The sequence below is a fragment of the Meriones unguiculatus genome, chromosome X, assembly GCF_030254825.1.
Source record: "Meriones unguiculatus strain TT.TT164.6M chromosome X, Bangor_MerUng_6.1, whole genome shotgun sequence".
Classification (NCBI taxonomy): Eukaryota; Metazoa; Chordata; class Mammalia; order Rodentia; family Muridae; genus Meriones; species Meriones unguiculatus.
The window spans coordinates 17,746,505-17,759,001 of record NC_083369.1 but is presented as its reverse complement, the minus strand read 5'-3'; the positions used below and the strand labels follow the sequence as shown (position 1 = coordinate 17,759,001).

Below are 12,497 nucleotides of genomic sequence, written 5' to 3'. Positions count from 1 at the left end.
TCCAAAGGAGTAACAGATAGAGGTACAAAATCAAACCTCAGTCAAGTACTTTATATCATAAAAAGGGTCTGAAAGCTCATAAAACTCCTGAAAACTTAAAATAATCATAATTGAAAAAAAAAAAGCTAGGCATGGTGGCACATGCCTGAAATCCCAGCATTTGGGAGGTGGAAGCAGGAGGATCAGGAGTTTCAAAGTCATGGTCAGCTATATGCTGAGCCCAAGGCCAAGATGGTTATGTGAGAATTTATGTCAAAAAAAATTTTTTTTTAAGTTTAAAACAAGTAGTAACTTTAGACATGAAACAGGATACCAAGCAGGCGGTGCTCTAACGAGGCCTCCTGCTCTGGTCTCTTAAGTCAAGAAGGACATGCACTCCGGGTGTCCAGTGAGACCGAGCTGGAAGGCTGTGGTAGCAGGAAGCGGCAAGGAGGCTGCGGGACTCTGTCTCCAGCAGGAACTGAAAACAGAAAAGCAAAGGCCAGAGCCAGATCATATACATGTCACCACCCAGTAATACCCTCACACTTTGCTGCTCTACCCAATCTAAGATTTGTCACCGAAACCAAGGACAGACACACCCTGTTATCTCTGATCTTGGCATCGTCATCATTTCTCACTCACAGCCACCAATCCCTTTTAGTCAAACCTGGGTTCCTTACATAGGATCCTCGCTGCACCAAGGGAAGTTCTGCACCTCCTTACACTGCTCCCCCAGATTTTCTGCCCCAGCCTACACCACCCACGCTTCCTGACCTCTGTGATAGGAAGGCCTCCAGCTTCATCCATTGCCCTTTGGTCCAGTATGTCCACCACCCAAAGTGGCTTCCCACTAATGCACTTCATCAGGTTATTCTTTTTTTTTTTTTTCAATGCAGTTTATTCAGGAACATTTGTTGCTGTTTTGTTTAAGTTTTCTTTTCCATCAAGGCTCAGCCTTCCCTTCCAGTCTCCCCAGCTATGTAGTTCTCTTCTGAGTACAGGACTGGATAGGCCAGTGAGGGTGACTTAAATTTAGACTGGGAAGGCATCCATGCTCCACATCTGTACAGAAGATGTTCTGAAAGTCATCATGAAAATCATCACACTCTCCTTTACTTTCAGACCTTTATTCCTGACTTCCCAGGCTTCCTCAGTCCACAGTGAACTGGAGACATTGCCCTGGACTAGGAGTCATTATATCTATACTTGGTATGGTCCTGAACTCAGATAAGACCTGACCACCTTGGGAGCCTCAGCCTATTGTTTTGTTGTTGTTGTTGTCATTGTGGTGGTGGTGGTAGTTTTGTTATGTCTTGTTTGGTTTTGTTTTTACTTCAGGCACTGGCCATTTGTTGATGAAGATTCACTGAGAAGCCCTAGAGTACCATCTCTTAAGTCAGACTGAGGTACTTAAAGGTCTGACCCAAGGCAGTTCAAATTTGACGTTCTGTTTCCAGGTACAACCAGTTTACCACAACCCCTCCAGTTTCCCAACTTCCCCAACCTCATGTTTCATGTTCAAGAAGACAGCTACCTGGCATGCTGCCATGATGTTACAGAAAGGCAGAATTAGGTGGAGCCTGAAAAATTTTTCAGAGCCAACAGAGCCTCAGCAGCCTCGAGCTTCCTCTGCCACTCTAAGGCATCAGCAGCAGAATCCTGCTTGGTAGCATTATCGACCTGCAAGGAAAATGACATTAAAGGATGGCAGATAGGAAAACACACCTCCTTCCACTAGCACAGGTGCCCCTTTAAGTGCCCAGTTTCCCCCAGTCTCCCCCACCCTGAGGCTTTCTGCTTCTCCCATCCACTAAGCTTGTTCCCTCCCAGGGACCTGGACCCACTACTTTGCCAGGACCTGTGGCTGCAGTAGAAGAGGCCCAGGGATGGCACAGGGTTGCAGGATCACACTTGAGAATCTGGAAACAATGAGAGGAGAGGCCAGGGGATTAAACCCTCTGGTGGACACTTCCTACCAGAATGCTTGGAGGATCAGGGGTTTGCAAATCAGGCTGAGGAAATCTGAATCACTTAAAAATGTTAGTGTTTTTGACCTAGACACTTTCTTGGCCTGTTTCCTTTAAAAACTTCTATATTTTTCTTGAGGCACTAATTTATACCAGATCTTTCCTCTCAGGCATACAAAAAGATGATGAAGAATCCACAGTGACTATGCTCTAATCTGCAAAGCAGCTGGAAAGATGTGAGCACCCTCCTTCTTCAGGGACTGGCTTTACTTCCAGTTTTCCCAGTCCTTGCTGGTTATGAAGGACAATCCAGGCTCTTCTCTAGGAGGTTTTCTTTGCTGGCCTTTAGCATTCCTCTAGGCCTCTATGGCCCTCCTCATCATGACCCCAGGTTCCCATAGGATATTCTCTCATGTCCATCTATTGTAATATGAAGTGAAAGCCCAAGCATATTGAAGGCTTAGTGTTTGGTAGGCCTTCTTCTAGCTCTTTTGTCAATGCTATAAATGTAGACTCTTTTCTCTGAGTGATTACTAGAAAACATATTCTTGGAAAGATGAAATCACTTATCCAAATTCTCAAGATTAGGAATTCTCAAGCCCAAGAGTGTCCTCTCGTCACTTCTTCTGAAGCCCTTCCTTCTTCACTTACTATTTTTTTTCACATACTATTTTTATTCTGTTTTCTCTTCCTTCTTTCATAATCACCTACCTCCTGTGGCACCAACCACAGTGATGAACATTGAATAATATTAGACATACCTGGTTCTCAGTCTTTATTCAACTCACCTTTGGGGTCTGGCAGAGAGATCACAAGGCTCCCAGGAAAAATAAATCATTGGTTGCTGCTCCAAGGTCACTGGAGTATAGGGCAGAATTGAACGTTCTCGTGGCTGGCTGCTAATCAGAACAGCTTGAGAACGTCCCTGCAAGAGTAGAGACAACAGTAGGAACTTGGTACCAGACCAACTATGAAGAGAGGAGAGAGAAGCATGTTGTAAGATGATCACAGCAACCCAGAATGTCAGAACTTAAAGACCCTGAAATCGGTGAGGCTTACCTTTAATTTTCAGTTCATACTAAAATCCAGGAAGGTGTAGTTAATCCTGGGGTCACATGGTAAGTCATGGTAGATTTGGGATGGAACACATGTCATTAAGACACAGTACAAGGGGTCTGGGAAGTAGCTTTTCAAAGCACCTCCTTACCTCCTGTGTGGCTTTGTGGGGTCTGGCCTCATGCTTGTGCATAGTGCTGGCCTCCTTCCCATCTGTAAAACACCAGGTGCAGCTTAGATGAGCCTCACTGTCCCTATCATTCCAAATATTCCAGCCCGGTCTGAAGGGTTTGTCACACTATGTATCTTTCTCAGCTCTGGGATAATTTTGTTTTTCTAGTTAATGGCCACTAGGGAGACTAAACCAGGAAGAGAAGAGCACGGGTATAAGAAGACTTTGGGCTAACTAGCAAGATAGTGTCTCAAAACAACAAACTTGTGACTGGGCATGGTGGCACACGCCTGTAATCCCAGCACTTGTGGAAGCAGAGGCAGGCAGATCTCTATGAGTTCAAGGGCAGCCTGGTCTACAAATGGAGTCCAGGACAGCTAAGGCTAAATAGAGACAGCCTGCCTTGAACAAGTCAAAACAGAAAACAAACAACAAAATAAAACAACAACAACAACAACAACAACAAAATCTACCTTCATAAAATAAGAGTAAAGCTAGGTGCAGTGGCACACTTCTGTGATCTTAGCAATCAGGGAGGTAGAGGCAGGCCGATCTCTGTGAGTTCGAGGCCAGCATCATGTACAAAATGAGTCCAGGACAGCCAAAGCTGCACAGAGAAACCTTGTCTTGAAAAACAAAAATATATGTATGTATGTATGTATGTATGTATGTACATAAGTATGTATATATATTTGGGGGGATTATATATATATACATCTATGTATGTATGTAGAGGACTTATACATTTCTCCAAATCATCCAATTCCTAACACTCATATGAGTGATAACCAACAGTCACACTTCAATTTTAAGACAGGGATGCTGACAGAATTACTCATGCTCCCTCTACCTAAACTTGGGTTCCTTCCCCAACCAAAGACACTCACTGTCGTTTTCTTCTTCAACAACCAACTTCTTGCCATGCTTGTGGGATTTAGGGGCAAAAGCCATATTCTTTGTCAGTCCTTGATCCAGGTGCCTCTTCAAACTTGTATCCTGCTCCTTCTTTGAGGCACTCACTGCAGGCAAAAACCCATGTTATTCCCTGAAGTGAAGGATTCAAGGTCCACGGTTAGTAATGAATAAGAGGCCTGACTCTTACCCTGTTAGACACGATACTCACAAGAAGGCAGTGACACTGTGACATCTGCGGGCCTGAAAGAGGTAGAAATGCTTTCTTTTTCTGATTTGAGTAGTGATGCAATGGTTGTAGAAGCTGTCAGAGTGACCTTCTAGAGGCCTTCTAGAACCTAACTCAGTTCCCCAGAGAGCTCCAAACTAATGCCCACTGTGGAGTCAGAATGGCAGCTGGGCACAGCAGGTTGTCTGTGTGCCATGGTTTTAGGGTCAGAAGTGGAGGTCAGAATAGGATCCCCTATCCCTGGGATACTTACCTATTACTCCGTCCCTAGAACATCACATCTTCAGTGACTGGAATTTTTCTTTCTCTTCTGCTCTCTGCTGGAGCAAGTTTTTGCTCCCTTCTTTTCCTATGGTTTTTAAAACTGTCACCTAGCCTTTCTCACATAGTACCCTTCCAAGAAGTCCCACATAGAAGAAGCTCTTCTCAGATGCTCAACCTGATAATGAGTTTGCCTCCTTACCTTCACTCCCCACAACCCATTTTCAGGTACTGAAAGACTCAGGCCTGAATCTGCAAAAAGCACTATAGTCCATTCTGCTGCATCATTAACTGTCTTCCACATTGATTCACTTAAGCATGGAATTTTATGTCCCATGCTCTCATCAGTAATCTCATGAATTCCATATTTCCCTTAACTAAAGTTGTTTTCACCCTTAACCCTTAATCTTGATTATCACCTTGGCTCCCCCTTTATACTGACCACTCTCTTCCTTCACATAAAAAATCATATTATTCTGCTAACTCAGAGGTGATTCCAATACTTGAGAAGCTGAAGCAGAAGAATGAAAAGTTTGAGGCCACTCTGGGTTAACTAGAAAGACAGTATCTCAAAAAAAATATACAGCTCAACAGTACAAAGCCTATGTGAAATGTAAGCAAAGGACATTTCTCTGAAGCATACAAATGGCAAAGTGAAAAGATGCTCAGAAGCAATAATCAGTGGGGAAACCAAAGCCACAGTGAGGTGCCAATTCATTCCACTACAGTAGCTACTCTCTATAAAATGCTAACAAACCTTAAACAAGGCAAGGAGAAATTAGAGCCTTTGTACTGTTTGGGGGGAGGGACTATAAAATGGTGAACCTGTAAGACTCTATCTCAAAAAAAAAAAAATGTATTCTCGCAAATCAGACATGGCTGAATTATTACTGTCCCCACAACCCTTCTTTCACTCCCAGAATTCTTCAGTCCAACAGATTCATTGTTGTTGAAATGCTATGAAATACTGGGCCTTGGTAGAAATAACAGACACCTTCTTGGTACACTGATTTTTCTCTCCTTGGCCAGCATACCCTCTTGACTTTCTTTTAAATTTTCCATAGATTCCTTCCACAGCTTCCCACTAATTCTTCATGTTCTTCATACTCCAACAATGACACCTGAGCACAGCTGCTGCTGTTCCCTAACACCTCCCCCTCGCTCTTCCCCCAAGCGAGAAGCAGAGATCCAGAATCTCACAAATTCTCACAAATTCTGCTCTTCCCTAACTTAGAGCCAGCGCAGGGGGTTGAGCTATGCCACAAAAGTCCAGATATCAGATATCTTCTGCGTGATATCTTCTGAGTGGCAGAGATACAAAAGATGTCCGAAGACGGTGGGATTTTTCCCACTTACATAGAAGAAAAGGGAAAGGAATTGGCTCTCCTTAGGGAACAGAGGGAAGGAAGAAAGAATAGGCACAGAATATGATGATCATAAACCTGATTGTCAGCCTTGGCAACCCCAGACTCTAGCAAGTCAGTGGAATCCTCAGAGACGATCTAGTTCCTTCTCCCACCCAACTTCATGCTTCTTTATCGTGCTATTCACAAAGTGCTGAAATTACCCACTACCAATGTGTTTTGGGATCCACTTGCACCCCTAACACCATAGGGGGTTCTCCTCCCATGTTTTACAATTGTTCACTTAGGTAAGCTATTGAATTTGAGCTTTGGGATCCTTGGGATGTTTCCCAGGATCGTCTCATTTGCTATGTTAGGTATATCCATTTTTATCACATCCACCTGCCATGCTACAACTTATCTTTTTCAAACTTCAGCACCCAAGTTGTTTTTGTCTTGTTTGGGACAGGGTCTCACTATGTAGACCAGGTTGCCTAAACTTGAAGTGTGTCTCCTGCTTTTGTTTCCCAAGAGCTGTGATTTCATTACCATACCCAGCACAGTATGTACATGTAGCATGGACTGGTTATGTTTATTTAAACCACCAACCTAAATCCTGAGAGAACACATGTCGGGGATCGCTGTGCTCCATCTTGTTGGAGACCGTCTCTGATCTTTCTTTTCTATTCCAGGGATAAATCTCCCAATTTCCCTGCTAGCTCTACACTCTTTTTTTATTTAGTAATTTAAAAAAATTGTCACCCCTAAGCATGACATGGTAGTGTCCGCTAGGAAACGTTGCTGATTCTTGCTCCTCGGGTGCTAATGTGGCTTTGCTGACCCTTGTCCTTTGTCCTTCCATGCATATATGCATTCCTTCATGTCAGTTCCCCAGTAAACTTGGTTGAAACGAGTTCGGGCTGCATTTTCGTGATTCTGGGAACGGATTATGAGGGAACTAGCAAAATCAATCAATCAATCAATTAGGAAACTGGCTGTCCATGGGTTACACAGCCTTCCTAGTCTTCACCTAGGCATGTCTCTCCCTTCGTGTGGATCTGTCATGTTTCTATCTTTCATTTTTGTTTTCAGTTTTCTCCCTTGTACATTCCTATCTGGTACAGCTTGTGTCTTTTTATCCCACAGCCTTCTAGAGCATTGTGGTTCTTGTATCTGATAGCAGGAAATTGCCATATGATCCATATTACTAGCCTGTTGGCAGGCTGCCCTTGGGAATACCCTGCTTGTCTAATTCAGAGTTCAGACAGAAAATAAAGTCATCATCTGGATCCCAGACTGGAAGTCATGCAAAACAGTTAAGGGTACTAAAGGACAAGCAAAATTACAAGTGATTACACCCTGAGGGCAGAATAACTGTGAACTAAGAAAGAGGAGCAATGCTCAGAGATTGACAGTAAAGATCACTGAAAGCTTGGTAAGTTTTAAATGACAGTCTTTTGGTTAACTATATAGTTAAATGATAATTGTATCCACCTCTCCTCATGAGAATGGTCCTGGAAACATCCTCACAGTTATAAACATATCCAGACATACATCTCCCAGTTGAGTCCAAATCCAGTCAGATGCACAGTGGAGATGATCATCTCTAAGCTGGTCATCTCAGTGTGCCCTGTGGCTTAGGGCATTCTTTCTGTGGCATATCTGAGGGTCTGAGCAGCATCTCTCCTCAAGAGTCCTCTGTCTACTGACTTGGGCCCCGTGCTAGTTGGATTCCTATTGCTGTGATTAACGGCATGGACCTAAAGCAAGCTGAGGAGGAAAGGTCCTGTTTCATCCTGAGGCTTAGGTCCTAGAATTGACTGAAGACAGACAGGAACTCAGGCAGGGACTGTTTCAGAGGCCATAGAGAAATTATCCTTACTGTGTAGCTCTGTGGCTTGCGTGGCCTAAATTCTTGTATAACGCAGGGTCACCTGTCCAGTGGGGAGAAACCCCATCATCAATTGTCAATCAAGGAAAAATGCATGCCAGTCGAATGGAAAGATTGCCTCAACTGACCTTTCCTCTTCCTAGATGACCCTAGCTTGTATCAGGTTGACAAAAAAGTGAGTAACACAGGCCCAAACTCAGTTGGGAAGTTGAGCTCTATGACATGACTTCTCCAGTCCCTGCTGAACCTCAGATCCAGGGCTCAGCTCCACCAACACAAAAGAGAACTAGAAGTTTCAAGTCCAAGGACCTAGGTAGGTAGTCTGCCTTGTCAGTGTGTGTGTGTGTGTGTGTGTGAGAGAGAGAGAGAGAGAGAGAGAGACAGAGAGAGAGAGAGAGAGAGATCATGTCTTACATTAAGGCTAGTCATTTGTTTGCCATGAATTTCTCCATGGAGAGGTGGGATCTAGCTTCATTCTTGTCCAATTGGAGTGTACTGTTTTAAGTGAATAAAGTCAGACAGACAAATCTTGCGTGTTTTTTTTCACACTTGAGTCTCGTAGGTGTTATATAGATCCATAAAATCATGCATGTGTAGATGATATGCTAGTAGAAATCAAACAGACTAAAAGGAACTGGGGGGTTGCCATAAGAAGGAGGGGAACAAAGTCAGGGTAAGAGGGTTCTGTTGCCCTTGTTAACATGCTTGCATGACAGTGTCAGCATGAAACTCAGTTCTGTGTACAACTACTAAACACCAGTTAAGACACAAAATGCATAATGGCATGTTTAGCATGTCAAAGAGAACAAAAGACTTTCAGGTCAAGGTTTTAGGTTCTCTGTGAGATAGTTTCTGACTCTGTGTTTTCTGGTGACACCTCATGGCTTTCACCAATTCATTGAAGAGAAACATGGAGTTTGGTTACAGACCCTTAGTGGACCTAGGGCATTAGTCATGGAGAGTGTAAGGGCCATTTCAGAGACCAGGAAGAACCTCCCTTCTGTTCACTGAATTTGTCAAGATGAGGATGGAGCTGGAAACCAGAAAGGTATAATTGGCAGGTGGGTATGTTTGCCTTTTAGTAAATGTAATGTTCATAATGCAAAATTGTCCTTTCCCTAAGTATTAAGCTAGAATATTCTCACGGGGGAGGGGGACCAATACTTTCAACAAGTCATTTGGCCATTGGCCTTGGTGTATTGTGCTTTGTATAAACTCTTAGAATGGATTTGGTGAAGATAGGAGGAAGGGACAGGAAGCAGATATGCAAGTCAGTGAGGCAGCCCAAGGTTAAAAGGAGTAAAGATAATTTAGCTTGTACTCACTGCAGAAGAGACAGTGGAAAACTAGGCCAGGGACGTGCGGAAGGAGTTTCGCAGAGATACAGGACACCAGCCTTCAAAATACAAATAGATTAAGGGTTTCATGTACTCGTGACACTAACTCCCTTCATAGAGCATATGCACAGCACATTTCTGGAAGGATCAGAATGTGTCTGCACCCTGCTATCACTGAGACAGGGCCATCCTTTACGAGGAAAACTGGGTCTCCCTGGAGATCCTCCCCTGAAATGGCAAGGATGGGGTCCTACCTTCAGAATCTAGGAGGCAGGAGCTTCTTTCCTTCCCCACAGTAAGCAATAAGTTCTTCCCCTTCAAGAACATGGGGAGTCTGCTTTCCCTACCATGTGATTGACCATCGCCCACAAAAGGACAGTGGCCCAGACCTTTGACATTCACTGGTGTATGGAATGACTGTAGCTCTGAGCTCACTGTGGTGGCCCATACTGGCAGGATATGTTGAAGTCGTAGAGTCAGAGACATCTCTGATACAGATCTGGGCCCGCTGTGTCTACAGAAACTCCCAGTTAGCACTTGGTAAGGGCCAGCAACTGTGTCCTGACCAGGCATGAGGATTTTCCTGAAGAGGACTGGATCTGCTTAAGATATTTTGCTTTCTAGTCACACTTCTCCCTCCCCCTCCTCTACTTATTTGTCCCTTTTCTCTCTTTATCTTTGTTTAAAGACGAGGTGCTCAGCCCAGGTTTGCATAGACATCACTATTACGTCCTGAAGCTTCTGAACCTCCTGCCTCCACCTTCTTAGTCCTGGGGTTATAGATATTTGTGACTACACCCAGCTTATTTGGTGGTAAGGATCAGTTCTGGAGACTCCATGCATGCAAGGAGAGCCCTCTACTAGCTAAGCTGCATCCCCAGAAACAATATGCCCTTTTGTCAACACCGCAGTTCCTTTACACAAGCCCTAGCTGGTCAAGCCCTCTGGTCAGTATTTAGCCAGAGTCTTGGCGGATCCAGTCCCACACTGGATAGACACGTGTGGTAAGGCGCTTCAGGTGAGTGTCACAGCCAGTCGCTGCCTCTCTCACAGAAGCAAGTCCAACTGTCTCCACGGCAGTCCCACCCGGAAATCTGTAGCCTGTGCCACACATTCTCAGGACACTCGAGGTCCGTTTGCCACTTGGTTCTCCTTCCCAGTGGAGACACCTCAGGAACTCAGCGATCAACAGAGCCACAGACATGGAGTCACAGACGGTGACCAAGTCCTGTCTGCTGCACCCAGGTCCTTACTTTCCAAGTTGCTAAACTGCTAAGCACCTTTCAGTGTGTAGCTTTAGGTTTGCTGTCCCAGCCCACAGGGGTAGAGTTTGTGTATTTTTGTGAAGGGGACAGTAACTTCCTCGGAAACATAAAGAATGCCTTAATACTGCCTACGATAGTTCATTGAGAGTGGTTGAGTCCATCACGGGCTGAGTGACAGCTGTACTGCACAGCGAGATGGCTGTGGGTTAAAGGATGGGGAGCTGGGGCAGAAGAAGCCATCACTTCCCAGAAACTACACTTAGGGCCTAAAGGGGAACAATAACATATTCCCACAACAATACCCTGACACAAGAGAGTTCCATTACCACAAGATGACATTCATCACCTGTGGATGCTTATGGCACAATGAGTCACGCTGTCTGTTTGTGCCTTTGGGGAGAAGTCAGTAAAATAACAGCAGAGCATGACCCTCCTCCTTCTCCAGGTGCAGAGAAAAATCCACAGTATCTGCACTCCTGGCCCAACAGGTCGTGGCTAAGGCTTTGATTAGGCATTTTGGCTTCCTGGGTACTGGGTATCCTGCCAAATGGATCTTTTTGGGCTCATGAAACTGCTTTCTCTTCAACATGCTCCTCACCATGAAGCATTTTGCTCTGGAACAAAGTGTACAAAGGCCATGGGAACTCCCCTTTGTCTTATGTCTTCCATGTTTAGCACAGTTTTCATTGCATCACCCCAGAAACAAAAATCTCAGAAAACAAAAGAGAATAACACAGCAGCCCCACTGCTTACCTAATTGCTTGTGGCTGTAAATACTTCTGCTTTCTCTGGAGTTGTCACTTGAGTGTGTGGGAGCTACTCAAGGCTCTCCAATCCATACTCAATCCTTTCTTTCCTTGAGTCGGTCCCCCACCACCTGTCCTGACTACATATTTTGATTAAGCTCGGCATCATGTGTGGTGAGCACTCTTCTAGAACATCCCCTAGCAACAGCCTTTTTGAGGGCACTCGTGCCCCTATGAAATGGGCCCAACCTAATGCCATTCTTCAAACCAACAGAATTTGGCAATTATGACAGCATGCAATTCCTGCTCAAGAGGAGGCTATCACTAGACTAAGCCTACCATCTTACAAGCAAATTTCCTCCCTCTGGCACTAACTGCACAGGTTCCTGGTGGAGATGGCCAGCTGGAAAGGAGCTGGTAGCAGTATGTCTAACATATACCATTGCCCTCATGCTGCTGCCCATCAGGAAATGGATCCTGCCCCTAACTGGTTCACCTTCAGTCAGGCCTATGGGTTAGAGACCACAGTCCCTGGGCAACAGACATCTTGACCGTAACTGGGTGTCAGAAAGGTTAAGAAGTAGATGACCCACACACGCCACGAAGAATGCCTGATCCACCCTCCTCTGAGAGGAAAACTATACTCTAGTAATCTGCTGTACTTTGTGTTATTTGCTACAGATCAGTCACTAATGTTAAAGACAACGGGAATACACAGGATTGGGACTGTAAGAAAGTGACAGAAGACCTGAGTTAAAACAGGGAGAGTTTCTTGCGACCCGGGAGGCACAAGATGTGCCCACTTTTCAGTCAGACTCAGGGTGGAGTCCCAGGTTTGGTGTGAGTCATCTTGAGTGACTTGGAACAAATCACTTGATGGCCTGAGTTAGTCCTCCATGAAATCGACTGACACTGAGTCTGCAAGACTGTTGGAAAATACACACCAATTTAAGTAGCTAATGTGACTGTATCTGGAATGTTCTAGGCACTCAATAAATAGTAGTCTGCACTATTAAGAGGGGTAACCCGGTTTGTGCCCACCACCTACCTCTTAGGAGTTTTCCACTGCTTCAGGACGGTCCTGTTGCTGAAAATGTAACTGCGGACCAAGGATCTCTCTAGTAGGTAGCACAGAAGCCTTTGTTCTTCTGGAAGGAAGGCAGATCAGAGAGGATACATTTCTAAACAATACTACCGGGATGAAGAGAGATTGGACCTTATCAGAACACAGGATGAGGCCATGTGGCTTGGACAAAGGCCAGATATACTCCTTCCTTCTGCCTCCATGTCCCTTCCTTCTCCTGAATACTGCCCTCCATCTCTTATCATATCCCCC

General features: G+C 44.8%; 1 pseudogene; it reads right to left on the bottom strand.

Moving 5' to 3' along the window:
* Nucleotides 1-354: 354 nt before the first annotated feature.
* On the bottom strand, nt 355-4,916 carry LOC110543630 (doublesex- and mab-3-related transcription factor C1-like; annotated as a pseudogene).
* Between the last annotated feature and the right edge of the window lie 7,581 nt (nt 4,917-12,497).